Genomic DNA, 24849 nt, shown 5'->3' with positions numbered 1-24849 from the left:
ACACACACAAGCACACATATATCTTGCCATTGGAAGGAGGCTCTGTGAAATAGAGGCAGCAACATTTGCCAGTTAGGATCAAGGGCAAGAAAGACTGCCCTCACTCTTGCTTGGCTTTGTAGTTGTGTCAGGCGCACACACAAACACACATGCATCTGGCCATTTGGAGGAGGCTCTGTGATACAGAGGCAGAAATGTTTGCCAGAGATGCAGTGGTTAAATGCCGGTGCTGCAGCCACAAGGTTGCGAGTTCGATCCTGGAGGGCTCCAAGGCTGACTCAGCCTTCTCTCCTTTCGTCGGTCAGTAAAATGAGTCCCTGGCTTGTTTTGAGGCAATTGGCTTGCAGATTGTAAACCGCTGAGAAAGTGCTGAGTTCATTGTGAAATGGTATGGAAATGTAAATGCTAGTAAGGATCAAGGGCGAGAAGGACTGCCCTCACTCTCACTTGGCTTACTGCCCTCACTCCAGCTTGACTTTGCAGTTGTTTTCAGGCAGGCCAAATGCAACCGCCTGCATGGTGATATCAGTGGCAGCGTGTTTGAAAGTAAAAGTTTGGACAGCCCCGGCATGAACTTGCTGCCCTCCGCATCACGTGGAAGTTCAGCTGAGTTCTCCTTTCTAGTCTATAGGGCTCCTGAAAACTGCAGATCTTAGCAATTGCACTGGTGTTAGTTTTCTCCTGAGTCTGGCATTGCTGAGGGCCAGCACTGCAGTTTCCCAGGGGCAGAGGATGCCCGACGACGGCAATGCTGCCTGATGGTGCAGACCGGGGCAGACAAAACTCTAGCTCTCCCTCTCCTTGAGCTGTCCTTTGGCTCTGCGGTTTGGCATTTGGGGCTCCAGCGGCTGGGATGAACAGACGGCCACCCGCCGCATTACATCCAGACAGGCTGCAAAGATGCAGATGCTGGAGCCTGAGTTGGCAAGAGCCAAACGGTGTTGCAGGAGTACCTTCCATATGCCTTCCAGACCTGGAGAAGGTCTTGATCTGTAGAAACGTTCTTTACATTTTATGTTCCCCCTCTTGGAAGGGATGACATTTCTGTTTTCCCCAGTGTTGGCTGTAATGATTCTTCTGATGCGTCCAAGAGCCACACATGGCATGGAAGTTTGTTTGTTTGTTTATGCCACCTTTCCCCTCAAAAAAGGGACCTAAGGTGGCTCACAAGATAAAGACACTTTAAAAAGAATTTTTTTAAAATCAAAATAACCTAGTTAAAACAGTATAAAATTAAGATTAAAAACATACAAAAGTTTAAAAACATGATCTTAGATTATTATAGGGCTGCAACTCAAGATGAACCACCAGGAACTATAGACTGTCTTACGTTACATAATTATTATGTTTTGATCCCCCTTCTAATGGCCACGTCTCCATCCAAGAGAACCCTGAGATTTATAGTTTCCTGGGATTTATGGTTTCATGTAGTATTTAGACTTCTCTTCCCAAGAGCCAGTGTGGCTTTGTGGTTTGAGCATTGGACTAGGACTTTGGGAGGCCAGGATTTGGATCCATGCTCCACCATAGAAACCCACTGTGTGATCCATCCTCCGCCATGGAAACCCATTGTATGACCTCACACAAGCTCTGCCTCAAAGGAAGGCCAAGGTGGCAAACCCACTCTACAGAAACTTAGCAAGGAAACTCCATGGGATTGCCTTAAATCAGAAATGACTTGAAGACAACAGCAAGAAGCTTGGGAAAGTTAGTGCCTCACCAGACTACCAATCCCAGGAATCTGTAAGATGCAGCCATGGCATTTAAAGTGGTATCAAACAGCTACCCTTGAACAGCATGCAAGGGGTCACTGCCCGGAGAACCAGGTTTATTTTCAAACTACCAAGACTGTCTAAAAACTGGAGGAAAGAAATACAAAAGCTATGCTGCAAATCAGGATTTGACTAAGCATAATAGTAAAATGCGATTCTCCAGCGCCTGTTTTGGATTCTGTGCAGCTCCCAATTTGGGAATGAATGGCTTTTCAGTGTTGGCAATTAACCTTTCTGAAGCTTGCACTTTTTGCTGTGCGGTGTGTTTGCTTCTCTCTTCTTCATGCTGGCGCATAGCAAACAACATTCTGCCCTTTCTCTTGCTTCAGCCCCGTTTGCTTCCGAATCAATTGCTCAAGATATTTGCAAGGGCAGGCTGATCTTTCCATAGCAGAGGATAGTAAGTCCCAGCATTCCTTGGTGACCCACGCTTGTGCTGCTTGGGGACTGCTGGAAACCATAGCTTGAAAACATAGTGCCACATTTGGAGTTACTACTTCAGAAAAACTTGGGTTTAATGCTGTGTTTCTCCAGGAGACAAGGTTGCCATGGCTTACCTTTTAGGCTGAGAGAGTGGGTCAGTAGGATTCCTCCAAAGGTCCAGGGTCCCAATCCCAGCTCAGCCATGGAAACCCATTGAATGACCCTGGGCAAGGCGCACTTTCTCAGCCTCAGAGGATAGCAATGGCAAACCACCTCTGAACATACCTTCCCAAGAAATCCCTGGCTGCTGTGAACAAGCTTCAAGACATATACGGACAAGTCTAGTTTAGGTTTTGGGGGGAAATGTTTCCTTCTACACCGATTAAGCAACTTTCTCCCTTGGATCTGCATGCAACATGACAACAGAATACAACCGAGTCTTTAGAAAACACATCTATCTATCTATCTATCTATCTATCTATCTATCTATCTTTGCAGTCCGGCAGCAGAATAGAAGAGTTTCTCTTTTTAAAACAGTTTAAAATAAAATGCATCATGGTATTAAAAATTAACATATACTGTACATGCCTTGCCAGATTAATGAAGACCCCTTGTTTCCTTAGTTTACAAGGCTATTAAGGCGGGTCTCTTCCAGCAGGCCTTTCCAGAGTAGGTTAGATCCATTAGATCCATTAGACTTGCCTCCCCCCTCTACTGATACCTCTATTGATACCGATACCAAAATTGATTGATACCATCGCCCCTGTCCCCCCTCCTCTAGTAGAAGACTCATTTCTTGCGCTAATCTGCCTGTTATTATTAATGTTGTTATTATTATTATTTGTTTATTTACTTATTTTGTATCCCACTTTGCCTGCCAATATGCCCCCAAGTCCTTTTCCCCTTTCTTTTCTCTTCTGAGAACAGCACATGCTTCTTCTTGCCCATGGCGTCCGGCTGCTTCATGCGCAGCGTCTCTTCGGTGCCTAAACCAAGGCTCTCTGTGTGTATGTGTTTGTGTGTGTATTTGTGTGTGTGTGTGTGAGAGAGAGAGATCTGATCTCTTGTCCAATGTCTTGCAGAAGGCCATAAGCTGTGTCAATAAGATCTCTGTTCACTTCTGAAAACAGCCTCATGATCAAGGGCTGTTTGGCAGCCGTCCGAAAAGAGGGCGTTCTCTTTTGCTCTTTCGCTCCCTTGCTTTCTCTCTCTCTCTCTCCTTTTTTAAAGGAGAACGAGTTGGGAGTTTTGGCCGTGCTCCTGGCAGGCGCGGCGGCCTTTTTTTTATTTTATCCCCCCTTTGCTGACTGCTGCTTATTGTTCTTGGTGTGACGGGATAATAAGACGAACCAAAACAACAACCAAACCAACAAAAAAAACCTGACAATTGCACAACCTCACCGCCCTGAACGCATCTTTTTGGAGACGGCAAGGGCCGTGACACAGCAAACATGGCCAGGAAAGAGGGTTCCTGACATGGAGACACTGACTTCTGAACAACGGCTGCTTTTACGGAGCACAGCCAGAGTTTAGATAGATGAGGTAGGAGCCTATGTTTGTCGTTTTTTCCTCTCTTGCATCCAGATTTTAGTGTGCAAGGCTGGTTTAAAGCCAGACGTTCTTTTCTCTTTCTTACCCTTCCTTATCTCAAAACTGCAACGGCACTGCTTTATAAAATAGGTTGCAATATACCATATACACTCAACTATAAGTCGAGCGCATGTATAAGTCAAGAGTAGGTTTCAGGGCCAAAATTATGGATTTTTATAGGACCCGTGGATAAGTCAAGGGTCAAACTTGGGGGAATGTGAGAAAGGATCTAAAGGACGAAGCAAGGAAAACAATGCCAAACAACTTGCAAAATTCCAGCAGACATATAACTGTGCTCATATTAAAGTCTGGATGGATGAGAAGGTCAATGCTTCCAGGACATATTATGCTCTTGCTTTTCACCAGCGCATGGTTCCTTTTTTAAACAAGAGTTAAAGTATAGTACATACATTGATTAGTCGACTCAGGTTTTTCAGGGCATCTTTTTGACTAAAATTTCTAGACTTACACATGAGTATATATACAGTAAACTTTCTCGAAACAAATTGATGTCCTTGTGTGGGAGAAAAGGTTCAGGGAAGCGTTGGGTACATCATGCGCAAAATGGCAGCTTCTCGTGCACAGTGTTGCACATGGATGCAAGCTGATGCTTCAGTGCTGGGTCTGTACAGTTGCCTTGCACAATTCCAGATTTGGCACTGAATTTTTTTGGGGGTGTGTGGGGGGGCTCTTCTTCCTGCATTGAAAACCCCACTTTAACATCCTTCTCTGAAGTGACTCTGTCTCCCGAAACTGAAATCGCATTCCTCTGGATTTTGTGCCGGGCAGATTGGGGCTATTAAAAACAATTTTAAACACACACACACACAATATAGTAGTTTCTGTTGAGTTGTTGAGGGCGGCGGCGGAAGAAAAAGCGAGCGGCAGCAGGAAATGTTGGGGTTTCACTCTTGTTTTGAACACAAGAGCCTCATACCTTCTCCTGGGTTTTTCTTTTTCCAAACTTCCTCTTCCTAATGTTTGGGTCAAACGTAGTTGTGTTTTTCCATGCAACGGCCCTTGTGAGTCTTAATTCTCTGTCAGGCAGGGATGGATCTGACCCTTTGGTGTGGTGCGTTCCTTAGGGCTCTTGCAGATCGCCTCTGATCTGTGAAATCATTTGGAAAACAGAGGCCTTGCAAGTGAGATGGCTTGGATTTCATGCCCTCCCTCCTTCGCTTTAACACGCCCTTTGCTTGTAGATGGCAAAGATCCTGGTTGAGAGAGAGAGAGAGAGAGAGACGAGAACAATTTGTATTCAGAAGCTATGGAGGATCACATGGGTTTGGGGTGTGGACTTGGTGCAAGAATCTTTGATGATTCATTTTTAAATTACCGCTTCTCTTTTTTTTTCTTCCTTTCCTTTTTTGCATTTAATGTTTTGCACAATTGCTCTTTTTTAAAACAAGGCTTTGCAGTATGGAAAAGGAGGAGGAAAGAATAGTGTGTCTGTGGAGGAAACGTTGTGTCCAGTGCAGCTTCCTTTTGAATAAAGTCAGTTTAAATTTGCAACCTTTGGCAAAGCGAACGGAGAGATATAGTTCCACTCTTCGAAGGTGGACATAAAGTTTGAAATGCAATTTTGTGTTTTAGGAAAGCATCGATACAGTCCCAAACACATACAACTGGGTGGATTTTTCATCCTTCAGATGATGGTGGTGGTGATGGTAATATTGGGCCTTTCGTCCATCCTAGGACTCAAGGCAGTTTGCAACAGGTTGAAAAAATCCACCTGGTTAAAAGTCTACAAAATAAAAGATAAATCAATCAATCGGTGAAAACATAAATCATGCCTAAAAATTAAAATTAGAAATTAGAAACCTTGACATTGTGTTGTTGTTGTGTTGTTGTTGTTTGCCTTCAAGTTGTTTCTAAGGTGAACCTATTGGGGTTTTTTTTTCTTGGCATGGTTTATTCAGAGGAGGTTATTATTAAGTAAATAATAATAAAACTTTTATTTATACCCCACCTCTCTGTTGGTGACAATCGAGGCGGATTACAAGTTAAAACTGATATACAATCCCATATCCCCAATCCCACCCATCTGAGGCTGAGAGTGTGTGACTTGTCCAATGGGTTTCATGGCTGAGCTGGGATTCGAATTCCTGGCTTCCAAAGTCGTAGTCTATAACCGAAACTACTACACCATGCTGACTCTCTCTGTATCGTAATACATGAAAATAAAGGTTCCTTCTGGCTAGTTCACTATTTGTTGTGGGAATTTTGGCCCTCATGCGACAGCAAACATTGGCCAGGCATCAGGTGCGCTGTTCCTTTGGAAGCCAGAAAATTGTGATTTGCACATTCTTGGCCACATAAAAGGGAGGCGTGTAATTAGCAAGGGTTCTGGCCCTTCCCTTTGGATATTAAGGCGGATCAAATGCTTTGTAAGGAATCGAAATTGTTCTCTCTGGTGAGCGCAAATTAGATTCAGCTCCTCATTCTCCGCGTGGCGCTGAGCTTTTTAGATTACCGAGGTCCCCATCATGGGGCCTGATGTTTAACAAAGACGTGTGAGGAGGAGAGGAATTTAACATGAACACAGACAGCGGCATGCGTCTATCCGAGCGATATTTTAATCTCCTTTGTGCAAATCCCGGAAGACAGTGGTTTTTGGAGGCTGCATCTTCTGCAAAGCTTGTCCAGCCCAGACCCTATTATGCGTCACAGAGTTAAGAACACCCGAAAAGTGTTTGCTAACTCATATCAAGGTAGACTCTGCCGGTGCAGCATTACAGGCTGAGCATCTCTTATCCAAAATGACTGTAGCCTAAAGTGGTTTGGATTTTGGATTTTGGACTTTGTCAGATTTGGAAGGTTTGCATATACAGTACTGTCGCCCCTCCTTTTTCGTGGGGGATCCACTCCAAAAATGGACTTTCAGATACATTCAAACCCCATTGGCTTGAATATAGGCATGGGCGCATGGGAGTGCACAGGTGTGCACCGGGGACACACACCCCATTCATTCTCCCTCTGTTAGTCCCTCGCGCATAAGGAAAGGATGCGAGTCCAAAGACTGTGAGAACGGAGGGAGGACTGTACATAATGAGACATCTTGGAACAGAAAATTCATTTATGTTTCATATACTGTTGGCCCTCCCATAGCCATGGATTCTTTATCCATGGATTCAAGCATCCACAACTTGAAATATAAATATGAATTCCGAAAGCAAACCTTGTTTTTGCCATTTTGCATAAGGGACACAATTTTACCATCCATTGTAATGGGACTTGAGCATCCACGGATTTTGGTATCCACAAGAAATACTGGAACCAAACCCCAGTGGATACCAAGGGCCCACTATACACATTATACACACAGCTAGAATGCAGTTTTATACAGTATTCTTATTCTTTGTGCATGAAACAAAGTTTGTGTACACTGAACCATCAGAAAACAAAGGTGCAGCTATCTCTGCCAACCCCAGTGAACGTGGAAGGACCACAGGGTTTTCTTTTATCGGCACTGTATCTGAATAGATGCAGCCAGATTCGTCTGAAGGAGAGCTGTGGGGGAAGAGCTAGCTGTGTTGAATAACTAGGGTTGTTGTTGTTTTTAAATCCCTTGAATGCATGCGTGTGAAAGAAGGGAAGGAAAGAAGGAAAGTGGAAGTGTGAGAGATGGAATCTTCTGACTCTAATTGGAAATCTGTGACCTCCTGGAGTAACCCTTCAAGCCCCATCTCCATAAATTGTCCTAGGCCGGGGTTTTTAGAGAGTAAATCTCCATTCGCCTACTGCAGTTTTGTTCCCTCTTGCAACTGGGAAAAGAGCTTCCCACCCACCTGATCCCAGAGGAATGTCCACTCCTTACATCTCTATGTGGAAAGTTTTTGGAAACTTCCATGGGTGGAATATATAGAGATGGAGAGGTAGCTGTTCTCTTCTCAGAATATGTTAGTCTGGTGCTCTTCGCCTTCTTCTCTGGAGTTGAACGACACCTATATTTTCGGGAGTGGGAAGGTGAATGACCCCCAGGAACTTGGAAATGCTGTTTTTCATTATTTATTTATTTATTTATTTCAAGGATTTATTTCCCATCTTGACTGCACTCTGGTGTGGCTTGACCCCATGTGTCCTGGTTTTTGGCAGTGAAATGTTGGAGGGTATGCCACTCAGGGATTCTGGGAGCTGTTGTCCAAAGAACAGCACTCCCCAAATTTTGGATGTTAACAGGCTGAGCTTATCCAACATGATTAGGACCAGAAGTGTTTTGTATTTTGGGGTTTTCAGATTTTGGAAGGTTTGCATAGGCATAATGAGACGTCTTGGAGATGATGATGATGATGATGATGGTTTTCTTACGGTTTTACAAATTTACTATAGGACTGGCTGAGCAAGGAGGAGGACTTCTTTATAGGCTTTTAAACATGCATTTGATCCCAGACAGTGCCTGGACTGTCCTTTCGTTTGCCAATGTCTCAGCAGCTTATTTATTTTACTTTATTGTATTTATTTATTGGATTCATATCCTGCTTTTCTCCCAAACTAAGGTTCAGCTTGCAGAGGGTAGAGTTGGGATGGTCATTAGACACACCCAGAGGGTACCAAAATTAAAAATGAATTGCAAATTAAAAATCTCTTCTGCTCCTAAATGTCCAGCCTTGCAAGGAATGAGTCACTGAAAACCATTCCAACTAGAAGCCATCCATTTGCTGTGTTCTCATCCCTCTGGGACCTTTGCCTGCCTCTTTTCTTTGGATGCCTCCACTGTGTCTTGCTAAACGCTGAGCTGACATTTACTCCAGCGCTTTGGAATTTGGAGGCATAATGGAAAATTTCATGCAGAGGGGCATAAGTCACACTGGAGGAGCAGTGCCCTCATTCCTGTCCTCCTTTTTGTGACTGCACCCCTGGCCACACCTTTCCTTATATAGCTTCCATGCTTTGGCTTGAGGATATTCCCTGAATGGTCTTAGGCGGCATCTGCACTGCAGGAATAATGCAATTTGGCACCACTTTAACTGCCATGGCTGCATCCTGTGTAATCCTGGGATTTGTAGTTTGTTGTGGCCCCAGAGCTCTCGGGCGGAGAAGGCTCACAAAACTACAGATCCCAGGATTCCATGACACTGAGTCATGGCAGTTAAAGTGGCATCCAACTGCAATATTTCTGCAATGTAGATGCACCCTAAGTTACACAACTTTCCATACCCTTAGCTATGTAGTACGGGTGACAAAAAAACATATTAGTGAATTGCGCAGAGGTGTAAAGGCATCGATAAGAGTGTCCTACACAGCAAACCCTTACCGGGAACGGACATTATAGAACTGTCCAATTCTAATTCCTACAGATGTAAGTTCATTTATGAAAACATTAATCCAACAGAATTCTGCTGGTAGCTGTGGTTGTTGTTGTTATTATTATTAGTAGTAGTAGTAGTAGTAGTATTGAGACCTCCTTGGATGGCTGCTGAGTTTTGCACAAGACCTGGCGGACAGTTGGATGCTCTATTTGGTGCATTTATTGCAGGCAATTGCAAAGAAGGCTCTGCCCAAATTAGAGAGTCTGGCTTCCTTCTCGCCTCATCCGGTAATTATTTGCAAGTATTATTTTACTGTGTGTGAAAACAGTTTTAATGCAATATGCCGCTTCCTATATATTTGTATGCATACATGCTGCTGTTTATCTCTTGCTTGATTAGCCAAGCAAACGGGGTTTGAAGGTGAGTTGCATCTCAACAGATCATCGCTGGCAGATGATATCAAATTAAAAATTCAGAAACAGGCACTAAATTAAACAAGGAAAAGGTCCGGTAGCATCTTAAGGCCACATGTTTAAGCCACAGTGATGTTGGTTCGTCTTTAAGGTGGCACAGGACCAGATCTTGGAAAAATTCCTTTTTAAAAAAATGATTTTTCTCAGCTGTCTTCTCTAGCTGGGAAATGTCATCAAAAAGGAACTTTTCCAAGCTCTGCACAAGGTTCAGAGACTAACCTGGATGTGACTTTGGATATATAAAGCAGCACAAATACAGGGAAAGCAAGGCTTAAGAGTTTTATTCCACAATTTACTCAGAACAAATGGTATGTTTTTTTAAAACCCAAGTTAGCGGTGCTATACTCTGAGTTTGGTGCTGAATGGTCTGGACATTGTCCAGACCATTCGTACTAGAATCGGGGACTGGACCCTACATCGTCCAGACCTCTTGCCAAGAGGGAGCCAATGTATTTAGCCCATGAAGTCAGGAGACCAGGGTTTGAATCACAATTCAGCAGTGGGAATCCACTGGACCTTAAGCAAATCACATTGTCTCAGCCTCAGAGGAAGGTAATGATGAACCTCCTCTGAAGACGTATGGCCAAGAAAATGCGGCATGAACCAATATGATGTAGTGGTTTCATTGCTGGACTAAGACCCTGGGAGACCAGGACTCAAACTCTCCACTCACCTTGGGCAAGTCACATTCTCTCAGCCCCAGTAGAAGGCCCTGGCAAGCCTCTTCTAAACAAATCCTGCCAAGAAAGCCTTAAGATAAGGTGCGCATAAGAGTCAATGCGAAGGCTCATTACAACAGTACACTCATCCCTCCCTATTTGTGGCTTTGATTATTCACGGATTTGATTAATATGTTCTCTCTAGGAATATCTAGGTCCCCCAGTGCAACTCTATGGTCAGCTATAAAGAAAGTTGCACTGAAAGACCTAGAGGTTCCTAGAGAGAATACTCTTATTAGGCCTTTGTAGCTCCTCCAGCGCAGTTCTATGGTCAATGTCTGTCGGACGTTGACCACAGAGTTGCCCTGAAGGACCTAGAGATTCCTAGAGAGGACACTCTACTAAGCATTGGTAGCTCCAGCAGAACACTGTGGTCAATGTCTGTCAGATGTTGACCATAGAGTTGCAGTGGAGGACCTCAAGATCCCTAGAGAGGTGTCCTCTATGGTAAAAACATGGTTTTTTTTTGTTATTTGTGGTTTTTCCATATTCATGGGGGTCTTGTGCCCCTAACCCTAGCAAATATGGAGGGACAAATGTAATTGGTTTCCTGAGGTTACAAGAGAGAGTGAAGGCACAACAGGCTTTGAACAGGAGCTGTAGTGAGCTTTGGGGGGTTCAAACTGGAGCAAATTCATGGAAAAACCCGCAACATCCACTTTGTGAAGTGAAAACTCATGCCGCCGCATTTTCTGCAGCAGAGCAAATGAGGTCTGGGTGACCTTGACAGCTGTAGAAGGCGGTTGGTTGCATAAGAATGAATTGTGTTTAATATACTGGAGAAATTGCACAGGAGCAGATACACTCCTCTTTGGCACCGAGATGTTATCATCCAGCCCCGTCTCTTTAATTTGCCCCCCTGCGGCTGTGGATTCCTCCCCGTCTTGCTTTCATTGCGTGTCTCTGAATCCCACCTTCACTTTTGTTTTTCTGTTCCTTAATCCATAATTAGGATTTTTAAAAAACCGTTATCATGTATGTTGGTAGCACTTTTCTTAAGGCTCGCCCTTTGCACTTCTAAAACATTTGCAATTCTGGACTTATCCCCCCCCCCATGTACTAAGGTCTGTTCATGCGCATTCTTCATAGATAGGCCTATTGAGCTATGTGCATTTCTTTCTTTAAAGTTGGAAAATGAAAAACAAAACAGAAAAGCGATTTCCCACTTGTGGTCTCATCCCAAGAACAGGAAAGCTGAAGAGAGATGCATGTTTTTGTTAGCAGTCTTGCACAAATTAATTATACAGTATATATTCATATATAAGTCTAGAATTTTTGTAGTCAGAAATTTGACCCCAAAAAGATGGGTTGACTTATCCATGGGTCAATGTAAGTACAGTCAGCCCTCTTTATCCATGGGTTTTTTATCCACAGATTCAAGCATCCACTGATTGAAAATATTCCAAAAACATAGTAAATTCCAAATAGCAAACCTTGATTTTGCCATTTGATATAATGGATACCATTTTGCTATGCCATTGTCTTTAATGGGAATTGAGCATCCACAGATTTTGTTATCCACGGAGGGTCCTGGAACCAAACCCCAGCGGATAACAAGGACCAGTTGTAGTGTATTTTAACTCTTCTCCTCCTCTGAGTAGAATGGCAAAAGGTAAGAGCTTAGTTCATTCTGGGAACACCCCAAAATAAGCATCAACCCTATCTACTCTTTCCACCATGATGCCATTTCTGGCCTTTTTGGATGCTTTGATGGGAAAATGGCAGTGCTGGCACCTCTTTGGTGCTTCTCCTCCAAAGAGCACCAAGAGGAATTGGGCTTAGAAGGATCTTGATAAGACATTTTTGTATGAAGACAGTAAACTTTGTCCTTTACATCCTTTGTATTGCGTGCATAAATCTTACCCTCAACTTATCCATGGGCCATATCAAAATCCACAATTTTGTCCCCAAAACTTGCCCTTGACTTATACAAGAGGTCGACTTATAGCCGAGTGTAAAGACAAACAGTTATAAACACAAACAGCAGCAAAGACCAGCTGCAGGGTGTAACAATTAGGGATGGAAAAGACAGTTGTATCTCTTGAGTTTCTGAACAAATGCCATATATAAGTCGACCTTATGTTTAAGTCGAGGGCAAGTTTTGGGGTCAAAATTATGGATTTTTATATGACCCGTGGATAAATCGAGGGCAAAATCTAGGGGCATGTAACAAAGGATTTAAAGGATGATGCAATATACATTTAATCAATGTTAAAATGCAGTGCGCTCTTTCCTTATGTGGGGGATCCATTCTGGACCCCCTTTATAAGGGAAATACCATGTATGCTCAAGCCCCATTTAAAGCAGTGGGGCTCATGCCTGCGGTGCGGCGTGCAGGTCATGGGCATGCGCACCATTACCTCTTCCAGTACGTGACTTTCAGCATAAGCTGAAAGCTGTGTATGGCGCGCCCGCGTATGATGTGGGTGCACTGTACAGTACTTACATTACCTATATTGACCCATGGGTAGCAAGAGAATTTTTTTTGGGGGGGGGTCAATTTTTGACTAAAATTTATAGACTTATACATGAGTATATACAGTAGTTTCCTTTAGATCTGTAAAACCACCACTCAGAATTGAAGGAGCTGTAAGAGACCACTTTTGCATTGTGCGTCAGGATGCGTGGCCCAATGAAGGAGGTTTTGCAAACGTTAGGAAGTTTGAAAATTCCCGTTTGAAAATTCCTGTCAAACTGGGAATATCTCTTTAAACAAAAGACAGTGACCAGGCCTGCTTTGTCTCCATAAATTTGGTTGAAGAGGCATTTTTCCACGCTCCCTTCCAGAGAGGCATTCTTTAGTGTGAGGAAGGAATATATTTTCTTCCCCTTTTTGCATGCCCCAGTAATGTCAGAAGCAGCCTTTCCAAAGAGCCCCGTGAAAAACAAATGTTTAGTTTCCATCTGATAAGGAGAAGTCTGCGTTTCAGGGAGGAAGAGATAACTAAATGAGCCGATAGGAAAATACCGCGGTCGGAGGCAAATTCTCCCACCCAGCTGCCTTTTCGCAGACGGGTCTGGCTATATTTCAGTACAATGTCCCAGTTCTCTTATTTTTATGAGCTTTCTTGTCATTCCTTCCTCCTAGGCCTTCATGTCCTGAAAAACATGCAATTTCACCAGAACACCAACTTTCGGCTTTTAACAAAACATCCTTTCATGGCACTGTACTTGGCTTGTGTTTGACATAAGTCTGGCCAGAGTCACAGTCTCTCACGCACAAGGCGGGTGTGCTATGATATCGCACACTCGCACGGCGTTAGTGGTTTCCTGAGAAAAACTAGTTTTTCCTGATTTTAAACCAGGCAACTAACAAGAGGATTTCCAAAACGTGAGATTTAACACTTGGCCCACCTTTTCCAAATATAAATTCCCCAAAGCAAACCTTGATTTTGGCTATTTGATATACAGGACACCATTTGACCTCTCCGATGTATTTAATGGGACTTGAGCATCCATGAATTTTAATCTCCATGAATTTTATTTTAGTGGGACTAAACTGCAGCGGATACTGAATGCCCAAAGTACAAATCTTAGGATTCTGTAGGATAGTGTCATGGCTGGTAAAGCGGTGTCAAACTGCTTTAATTCTGCAGTGTGGATACTACCCTGTGATAAGGTCCAGGGTTTGCAATATCTAAGTAGGGTTGTTGGTGACCAGAGTTCATGGAGGTCTCACATTCAGAAGTATGCCGTATGTTGAAGCTGACTTTGCTCTAATTCTGGTTTGTTCAGAAACCAGAACTTAGATTTTCATCAAACTGGGGATGAAATGCACATCATCTGCAGCCATTGCAGTAAGCATAGAACAAATGTTCTGTAAATGTTAGTAACATAGAGGCTGTTGGCATTTCCATGTCTGTGATCTTTTGTAGTGGTGGCTTGCAAGGGATGGGTAGGTGGGACCGTTGTGGGGGGGAACATTGAATCTCTTTGCTGGGAATGGAGTCCAGCACCTGGGTAGTTTGTGTACAAACTAGAGCAGTGTTGGGATGGATGGCTGTAAAACCAAGCCAATCCTGTGGTTATCAGTCTAGCAGCCCAACCCCAGTAGCTTGGAACTGGAGAGATGGGGTAAACTGGAAAAGTAGTATTGACCAGATACGGTCAAGAGAAGTTGCTATGATGCACCATCAAGTCAGCTTCAACATGTGGCATATCTCTTAATGCAAGACCTCCATGAACTCTGGTCATCAACAATCCTACTCTGGTATTGCAAACTCAGGACCTTGTCACACTGCAGAAGCAGTTTGACACCACTTTAAGCGCCATGACTGTATCCTACACAGTTTTGGGATTTGAACTTTGGTGAGGCACTAGAGCTCTGTGACAGATCAGGATGAATGCCTCACCAGACACCTCTGTATTATTCTGTAGGCAGTTTATTTATTTAGTTATTAGATTTATATCCATTCCCACCTTTCTCCCAAAGTGGGATTCAAGGCGGCAGTTAAAGTGGGGTGAAACTGCTTTAATTCTGCAGTCTGGATACATCGACAATCAATCCACATGCCATGCAGTCATCCTCTTCTCCTCCTACCTTCCACTTTTCCCAGCATTATGACAACTTTCCCAATGAGTCATGTTACCTTGTAGTACATCCAAAGTACAATTGCCTTAGTTTAGTCACTTTTCCTGCTAGGGAAAGTTCAGCCTCGATTTGCTCCCTGACCCGTTGTGTTTGTCTTTTTGGTAGTCCCTGGTATCTGCGGACCATGGGAAATCCCTAATTTTTTACTTGCGGCAACCCCAAAGTGGCTCTATCATATGGTTTTCTTGGCAAGATTTGGTCATAAGGGATTACCTTTGCAGTCCTCTGAGGCTGAGAAAGAGTGACTCAACCAAGCTCACCAAATGGGTTTCCATTGCCAAGCTGGGATTCAAACCCTGATTTCCAGAGTTGAAGTCCAACACTTGAACCACTACACCTCTCCAAATTATTTTATACTGTTTAAAATTATGGGTGTTTTTGCATCACAGGTAGTTTAATCATTCCAAAGACCTGTTAATAAGTTCCTGAACTTCAAGCTCACAGTTTGGTGAGACGACGATTTATGTTTCCTCTTTCTTTGGCTTTTCATTTCTGGGGACTTTTCTGGCGCACAAACCGAGGGTGCAGTATGAAGGCACCTTTTTTTGAGAACATACCCTTTCTGCAAATGAAAGTGTTTTTAGATAAGAATTAGCATCTTAGGTGAAGCATAAAATATGTAATTAATATGAAGATGCGGCATGGAACATCCAAGAATGCAACATTTAAAAATAGGTCAGTATATCACGTCTCAGACTGCCCTTAAAAGGTTTTTCCTCTTTCCTATAGAAACGCCGGGACGTGTTATTAAAGTGGATAACAATATTGAGTCAGGGGTTGAGGAAATAATGCTATTGAGATGTATTTAATTTTTTGCTGAAGCATTGCCGCTGTCGCCTTCAGGACATGGCTCTTGGCTGCGCTGCTGTAAGGATGTGGGAATGTTTATAGGAGACCCGGCTAGCAAACAATCTTATCTGTGCGCCTGTGTAGCTTTAGTTCTTCTCTGCAGCCTTAAAATGCAGTATATTGCAGGGGTGGCGAATGGTTTTCCAAAGGCCAGGAGTCACCATTAGTTCAACAATGCAATAAAATAAGATAAAATAGAAAATGTTTGGAAGCATGACTGAACCAGAAGATAACTTGCTGGGCAAAGGCTTTAACCATAACATTTCTCCAATTCTCCTATCGTATTGAATTACAACTCCCATTATCCCCAACCAGCATGACTCCCTTAAAGAAGGAAGAATGGAGCTAAATATTCTCAGCTTGAGTGCAAGATAGATAGACAGACAGACAGACAGACAGAATGGACGGACGGACGGACAGACAGAGACATAGATAGGCCACTGCCTTTGGTTCTATCCACACTGCAGAATTAAAGCAGCTTGACACCACTTTAACTGTCCAGCTTTTGTGTCCATACCTTGACATCAGAAATACTATGGCCTGCATTAATTATTTATACTTTAATATTTACTGACGTATCTTTACAGTTAAGGGTCTTACCTACTTCTTTTGTAGCTGCCCTTCCAAATCTCAGCCTCCTTCTGATTTCTGGACTACGGTCTCCATTTTGACGGATGACTGAGCCAAGATACAGAAAATGATTAACGATTTCAGTGTCTTCGCCACCCATTTTAAAGTTATGTCAATCTTGTGCAATCATTTTATTTTGGTCTTAATATTCAGCGGTAACCCTGCTTTGGCATTTTGTTCCTTAAGTTTCATGAGTAGCCATTCCAAGTCTTTGCTATTTTCTGCTGGCAATAATATGGTGTCAACTTAGTGACATTTCTTCCTCCCATTTTCATCCCGTCTTCCTCTGGGTCTAGTCCCAGTTAAAATAGGCAAATTGACTCAACTGCTGCATGGTGAATCAATGTGTTAAAAAATCCAGTTGTTTGAGTGGGTCTCCTCTAGTTGAGACTTTGAGTGGAGTCAAGAATCTTTGCAGTTCAGGATTTATTTGACGTGAGAAATGTGCATAAGGTTTTTTGTTGGTTGGCTTGGAGAAAAATTGTCCACTTGTTTAATTGATATTCCACCTTTCTCCTTGCTCAGGACCCAAGGCAAATGGTCAAAAGCACAACAACAGGGCAAGAGGTCTACTCTAGTCTCATGTGATTCAACTGCTGAGGATGCAAATCTTTGTAAATTTCCAGCACAGACCCAAGCCAATTTTCTGCACAAAAAGGCCACATACATTTTTTTGTGTTGTAGCGGTTTGAGCTTTGGACTACAACTCTGGAGACCAGGATTCAATTCCCGGCTCGACCATGAAATCCCCTGGGTTACATTGGACAAGTCACACTCTCTCAGCCTTAGCGGAAGGCAATGGCAAACCTCCTCTGAACAAACCTTGCCAAGGAAAGTCCATGATAGGGTCACCATAAGTCAGAATTTATGACTTGAAGGCACACAACAGCAACAACAATTTCCCCTTCGCACAGAATAGGTCATAAACTGAGGACCACTTATAAAACCGCATAGTTTTCAGCGACGTTCTTGCGCCAAGGAGAAAAGGGGTAAAATTATTAATCTTTTCCTGCAAGAACAAGACTTACAAAGGTTTGCATCCTCAGCACTTGAATCACACCAGACTGGAGTTGTGCATTTGACACCCTCCTGGCAACAATGACAATATTTCCTGAACGCTTCTCGGTTGTATGGAGGGAAGGGCCAGCCTTTTCACGGCGAGGCGGCCAATGTTTCTTGAAGGGCCAAATGCAATGGTCTCCCTTAAAGGGAATAAACTCTGCTCAGGTGGGGAGGAGAGGAGAGAAGTGTCCTGGTACAAAATGTTCATGCTGAAAATATCCCAAGCGTCTAATCGGCCGCACGTAGTGTTTGCTTTAATATAAGAGCTCCTTTGGTTTCAAACAGGTATGTGGTGGGGTTTTTTTCTCTCCTCTTAACTTGGAGGAAAAGAAGAGAAGAAGTTGCCATCTTTTGACGCGGTTACCATCTGTACGGTGCCATTTTGACGTATTTACAGAGCATTGACCCTATGGGTCTCCTTGTGTTTCGGAAGTTCGGACTAGCAGAGGGCTGATAGTCATTCCCATTTCCCCTTTTTTATTCTTTGAATTTTCCAAGAGGAAACTAAGAAAGCAAGTGAAACATGGCTAAGATGTTGAAGAATTTGATAGTTAAAGTCTAATCTGCGTTGCAGGAATAGTGCAGTTTGGTATCGCTTGAACTGCTATGGAAATCCTGGGATTTGTAGTTTTGTAAGCAATTCATTCTTTGGCTCAGGTGCCACAACAAACTGTGGATCCCAGGATTTCATAGCATGGTGCCATGGCAGTTGAAGTGGCATCAAACGGCATTCTTTCTGCAGTGCAGATAATAATAATAATAATAATAATAATAATAATAATAATAATAATAATACAATTTATTATAGATTCTGTCTCTCTTCCACATCATACCTGCTGGACATTGTCAGTCCTATGTGAAGTCGAAGGTTTTCATGGCCAGCATCCATAGTTTTTGTGTGGGTTTTTGGGGCTATGTGGCCATGTTCTAGAAGGGTTTATTCCTGACATTTCGCCAGCATCTGTGGCTGGCATCTTCAGAGAATGCGCATTCAGATAAAATCTTCTAGAACATGGCCACATAGCTCAAAAAAACCCACAAAAAATTGTCGGTCATCTTTCTTCCTTGTCTATGAATTCTGTTTCTAAACGCTTGCCCAAAGTTTTAATTGGTTAGTGGGACAATCTCCCTCGGAGTGTAGTTGAATCTCCTTCCTTGGAGGTGTTTAAGCAGAGGCTGAATGGCCATCGGTCAGGGATGCTTTGATTGAGAGTTTCTGCATGGCAGAAAGGGGTGGGACTGGATGGCCTTGTGTCTTCCAACTCTATGATTCTATGATTCTAAATCTAGGAAACATATTCAGAGTAGTTGTGTTGGATATTTAACAAAATGCAACAAAATCCAAAATGTAGACCTGAATGTGTCAAAGTGCATTATTTCTACAATGTATAGAATCATAGAGTTGGAAGAAACCCCAAGAAGGGCCATCCAGTCCAACCCCATTCTGCCATGCAGGAAATCTAAATCAAAGCATCCCTGACAGATGGCCATCCATCCAGCCTCTGTTTAAAAACCTCCAAAGAAGGAGACTCCATCACTCTACAAGAAAGTGTCTTCCACTGTCGAACAGCTCTTACTGTAAAGAAGTTCCTCCTAATTTGGACATAAGCTGCTAAAAGGTTGTTGAGAGCTAGCTAGAATAGTCCCAACACCAGCAATAAAAGGGAGAGCTGGATGTCAGCTGCAGGAGGGGGAACGATAGTTTGGTGTGTACATGCAATTGGTTTGTTGCCTGGTGGATCTGTCTTGGGGGCCATTCCACAGATTGAGGAGAGGAACATCTCCGAGAAGATAATTTAGAAGGATATTTGCAAGCTGGAACGTGTCCAGAGGAGGGGAACCGAAAGAGTAAAAGGTCTGGAAGTCAAGCCTCATTAGAAATGGTTGATGGAATTGGGCACATTTACTTTATAGAAGAGATGAATGACAGGTGATATGTAGCCATCATGAAATATCTGAAGGGCTGTCAGGTAGAAGACGGGGAGAGCTTGTTTTCTGCTGCTCCAGATAACAGCCGCACCTTGAGCTTATCGGGAGGAAAGGCAAGATTTTTTGAAAACGCAGCTGCTAATGCTGCAACCCGGAGGCCCTTATCAAGTTGGTATTTCAAATATTCTTCTCAAGACCTACCATGAAGAGAGGGAAAAGCTCTCATCCGTGACTTCATTACGTCCAAATCCACACCTGCACTCTTTCCCTTTCCTTTAGTCATCCTGGGCTGCGAGACTTTGTTTTTCGGTTCCACGCCAAAGTGGAAAATAAGATTTCTTCGGCACAAAATATTTCCTGCGCATGCAAGAATGTAATTGGGACTTGTGCAAAATTAATACGTGATTGATTTGCATATTAAACAACATGTTCTGTGCAGGGAGATGCATTTTATGTGCAGGAGATGACATTTCTTCATAGAAATATTATTTTCTGCACAGAAAATGCGCTTTCCTGCATGTTCTGTGGAGAAGCAGCATGTGTGAATTTTGCGCAGCAAAAGCCCAGAATTGCAAATAGCTTTCTAAAGCTGCACGGTTTGCAAAGACTTTCTCACAGCAGGAAGAAAATTGCAAAAATTCCTCAATGCTTCCTCGAAGAAGAAGCTTAGTGAAGATTTACATCCCTGCTTTTCCCAGAGACCTCAGGCCTGACACCGCAGCCCTTGTGCTTTGCAATGTTTTGTGACCTGGATCTGCCACAAAAGCTGCAAGTGTGCCGTGGCCGTGCCCAGTGATGTATGGGTTCGCTTAACCTCTGCAGAGTGTGTTGCTTGGCTGGCCAAAAGGGGATTAGTTACGGGGAAACTAAGAAGGATTTGACTGCCTAACTAACGGATTCCTCCTCCGTCCTTGCCTCACCTCTGCTTGCATTTTTGCAGTCTCATCCCTTGGCCAGGAGCATCTTTCATGTGTGACTTTGAGGTTTTGGGGCTCATCCTGTGACCAGCGACTGTGGAAACCAAGCAGGGAAGCATTTTGATGTGGCTCCTTCTTTAGAGGTTTTTAAACAGAGATGAGATGGGCATCTGTTGGAAGTGTTTTGATGGTGTCCTTCTGCCATTCTGCATGAGAGTTTTAGGGAATTTTCCAGTTGCACCTTTTATAGCAAAATTGCATCTCTGCTTGAGAATGCAGAGGAGGCCATTCACCTTTGTAGGGAAAATTTGGGGAACGAGCACAAAAGCACCTTTGAAACATCCAGAAAATGCATTTCCCTGCACAAACATGTTGCTTAATTTGCACACCTTGACTTTAATGTCAACATACAGCGAGATCAAGGATAAAATGAAGACTTTCTGGATTTGTAAACCTAGCATAAGGTTACCATTGCTGTTGTAGTTTTGGTGTGCCTTCAAGCCATTTTTAACTTATGGTGAACCTATCATGGGGTTCTCCCAGCAAGATTTGTTCAGAGGGGGTTTGCCATTGTCTTCCCCTGAAGCTGAGAGATTGTGACTTCAGTACAATATTCTAAAAGCAGCCTTCTTGGATGCAGTTCAACTTCATCTTTCGCAACTGAAGAAGGTTGAAGCTGAAATGTTTTGCTCATGTTATAGTTCCTAGTTCTGCTTGTTAATCCCTGCAATATATGTTTTTATACCTTGGGGAACCCTTTTAAATCTATCTAAAACCTGGATTCAGTGCCCCTCTGACATGGGAGCTTCCAACCATCTCTGGGAAGCAAAGAGGTGCTCTGTTGTGTAGGCCAGACAATATGTCCAGTTGTTTAAATGCCTAAATAGGGACTGGGATTTCCCAGGATTTGGACCAGATATGATAGGTGACTCAGTGAAAGTTATGGCCGAAAGAGAGTGTTTGGTTACTTTCTAAACTGGTTTAAATAAAGAAGACTTGAAGTGGGGTGTTTTTAAAATGAAGGTGAGGAACCTGCAGCCATCTAGATATTGTATTTTTTTGTGGGGGGGGGTTGGGCTATGTGGCCATGTTCTAGAAGAGTTGGCCACATAGCCCCCAAAACCCACAAAAAAACTATGGATGCCGGCCATGAAAGCCTTCAACTTCACGTCTAGATATGGTTGGACTCCACTACGCTCCCCATCAGCCCTAGCAAACATAGCTGGTGATGAGGGATGATGGACTTTGCAATCCAACGACATCCAGACAGCTGCATGATCCCCAGAAACTGGCTGAAAGAGATGCATCTCTCTCTGCCGATTAATGCGGCAAGTTTGGGCTAATAATAACCTGGCTGCTATCCCAGAGGTAACAGCAACTTTATTTCCATTGGCAGGTTTTCCAGATCAGGGGAATGCTTTTCTGCTTCCTGAATAAATGCCACACAGTTCTTTTTGGGTTGTTGTTTTTTTGTGTGTGGTTGTGTTGGCATGGTTCCTAAGAGAATTCCACAGTATGTCCCCACCCATCCGATCGCCTGTGTGAACTTGTTTGTGGGGCTTCGCCCTCCGCTTTTGTTCTGAGTTGCTGGTTCCACACCTTCTCTTTCTGGACTGAAAGGAGCTAATCCAGGCGTTCTACATTCAAATGGGATTTGCCAGAGCTCTTTTTGTGAATTGAGGATTGGCAGGGAGGAAGGTCTCTTCCTGCGCCCTTAATCCCTGGTAATGCATGTGTGTGTGTGTGTATGTGTGTTTAAATATTCCACAATTCTCAGAATCCCTCAACCAGCGTGCTCCAAAATCTGGGATCATCCACCAAAATTCCAAAGTCTGACTGAGAACAGCCACCAAGAAGGACTTCTCCCTTGTTTCCTCCAGATGTACAACTGGCCCTCCACATTTTCGGCTTTGACTTTTATGGATATGATTATTCATGGATTTGATTAATACGTTATCTCTAGGTCCTCCTAGACTCTGCCAGAAGTTGACCATAGAGTCATACCGCAGCACCTAAAGATCCCTAGAGAAAGCACTTCTCTAGGCTTTTGTAGGTCCTCCAGTGCAATTCTACGGTCAACCTCAGCCAGAGATTGACCATAGAACTCCGATGAAGGACCTCAGGTAAAGAAAGAGGAGTTTTTTATTTGCAATTTCTTTCACTTTCAGGAGGGTCCTGTCTTGTGCCCCTAACCCCAGTGAATGAGGGGAGCACTGTATAAGGCAGCTTTCCATGAACCTTTTAACCCCAGCTGTCCATAGTACAGTGCACCTGTGCCATAGGTGGGTGCACTATATGTGGCTTTGAGCTTACACTGAAGCAGCGTGACAATTAAGGAAATGGCGCACATGTCCATGGCATGCGTGTTCCCCCATGCCGCGAGCATACATGGATTTCTCATTACGTGGCTGGATCCGTTCTGGGTCCCCTGCATAAGGGAAGGGCTAGTTGTAGCTTTTAGAAACCCACAACTAGAGGCTTTCCAGAGGCCCAGAACAAGGTCACCACAACCCCTTCATCTCCTACCCATTGTATCTTCTCAGTATCTGGTAGTATCCAGTAGTATCTAAGCATGAAAGAGAAAATATGGGTTATTGTTGGTTACCTTCAAGTTGTATCCAACCTATGGCGACCCTAAGGTGAACCTATCACAGGGTTTTCTGGGGCTGAGAGAGTGTGACTCACCCGCCCAAGTGAGTTTACATGGCCCAGGTGGGAATCAAACCCTGGTCTCCTAGCCAAATGCTGAATCCTCTACCCCATGCTGACTTACAGAAGATGTGAGTGTGTCTGTCTCTGTGTAAGAAATGGCTTCTGTTTTTGGTAGCTATCCAGCAAAAACTCATTACAGTCAGTCAAGCTTTTTGTTCATTTCTCTTTTACGTTGTCATGTGTGTAAGGCTACTCTTTTCATTTGGCATCTTTAACTTTTTCTCAGGCAGCAGTATCTTTTAGGGACCCAACGGATTCTCAATCCTTTCGTCCGGTGGTATTGTAGAATTCCTGACCGGTCTTTAATATTGCAATTGGGGCCACATGTTGAACCGGTTTCCAGGTCAACAAATTGGCTGCCTGTCCAACGGAACAAAAATGCTGGAAATGAAAAAGCAAACACCTTAAGAGGCTTGATGCAAAAATGTTGAGGTGAAGGAGTTAATGTCTTAAAACCAAAGGACATGCTCCTCCATTTCACAGCAGCTTGGCGAGATTGAGGGCCACAAAGACAGCCTCCAAGACATATATGGCGCCCTTGGGCCAAGCTTTGCCCACTCCTCAAATAGGACCAACATGCTGGAAATGGGGAAATGAACACCCCAAGACACTTGATGCAAAATCTAGAAGTGAAGAAGGAGTTAATGTTTTTCAAAAAAGAACAGAACCTCCTCCTCCGTTTCACTGCAGGGTTAAATTTCAGTGCTGCGGGTTTTGCTTTTCATTTCTGCAGGAAAGGAAAAGAGGAGGAGGAAAAGAAAGCATCCAGAGAAGGAGGTTTTTCTTTCTTTCCGACTCAAAACCTCTCCCTGTTCTCTGCTTTGGGTGAGCGAGAGAGGGTTAAATGCAACACACAACGGACATGTAGTAGTTAATGTGGCGAGACTGAAATGACTGGCCAACGGATCACCAGCAGTACTCCTTCTGCGTCGGTTCTTTGTATATGCGGGAGCTATCTAGACTCTCAGCCCTGAACATTCGCCACAGAAGGGAAGGGAAACCTCCCACCCGCCAGACACACATGTACACAAACATTTCCTTCCCTTGAGGGATTTATAGTTGAGCGGAAAGAACAGAAGGGCCGCTGGTTTTCTCTCGCCTTTGTCTCCCAAAGCTATGGAACGGACATCTCCCCCCACCCAGTTTATGTCTCGCGGCATTTCTTTGCGTGGCACGGTGCCACCCTGACCCCACCACCTGCTCCCGGTTACATTTCAAATTTTCATGCCTAGGGGGGAAAGAGGACGAAATAGAGGAACGGTCGCTGTTTCTCCCCCCAGGCTGGCTTTTGCGCATGCAAATGTGTGTCTGTTTGTGGGAAAGGGGGAATCGCATGACATAGGGATTATTTTTGTGTGTGTGTGTGGCACAAAGCGGCACTGTGCCACGGCTCCCCGTGGTATGCGGCTGCAACGGAGGCCATGCCGGTCGGGCTCTTGTTGCCGACCCGGAGGGACATAGCAGATGCACCGGAGGGGCCTTCCGTCGCGAGGCGAGGCGGAGGCGTTTTCTGTGTGGCGGTGGGCACGCGGAAAGAAAGACTGAGTAAGAGAGCGAGAGAGTGTGTGTGTGAGAGAGAAAGAGAGGAACGGGAAGGAAAAAAGAAAGGAAGGGGGCAAAAATGAGGGAGAACATGTGCCAGAATTTATATGAATATGAAACAGTCTTTCTTATTGGATGTCTGCCCAGATTTTTCTGCTGCAACGGGAAATGTAATTGGCTGCTTCCTTCTACCATGCGCAGCTTTGCCGTGTAGGGAAATGCCCTTTTCTCTCTCGTTCTTTCGCTCTCTCTCTTTAAAAAAAAAACATGCCTACAATGGCTGGCTTCTTCACCGCGCCGCTCTGTCAGTATCTGCAGGTTTCCTGTTAAAATGAATTTTCTCTTCCTTCGGAGGGAGAGTCCGGAGAGGTTGAAGGGTGGGGTCCTCGCC

General features: G+C 43.9%; 1 protein-coding gene across 1 annotated transcript in view; it reads left to right on the top strand.

The window, feature by feature from the left end:
- Positions 1-24849, top strand: part of MBNL3 (muscleblind like splicing regulator 3) — an 82772-nt gene that overhangs the window by 6074 nt on the left and 51849 nt on the right.

Source organism: Sceloporus undulatus, chromosome 7 (assembly GCF_019175285.1).
Source record: "Sceloporus undulatus isolate JIND9_A2432 ecotype Alabama chromosome 7, SceUnd_v1.1, whole genome shotgun sequence".
Classification (NCBI taxonomy): domain Eukaryota; kingdom Metazoa; phylum Chordata; class Lepidosauria; order Squamata; family Phrynosomatidae; genus Sceloporus; species Sceloporus undulatus.
Note: the sequence above shows the minus strand (reverse complement) of the source record. Positions and strands in the feature narration are given on the sequence as shown.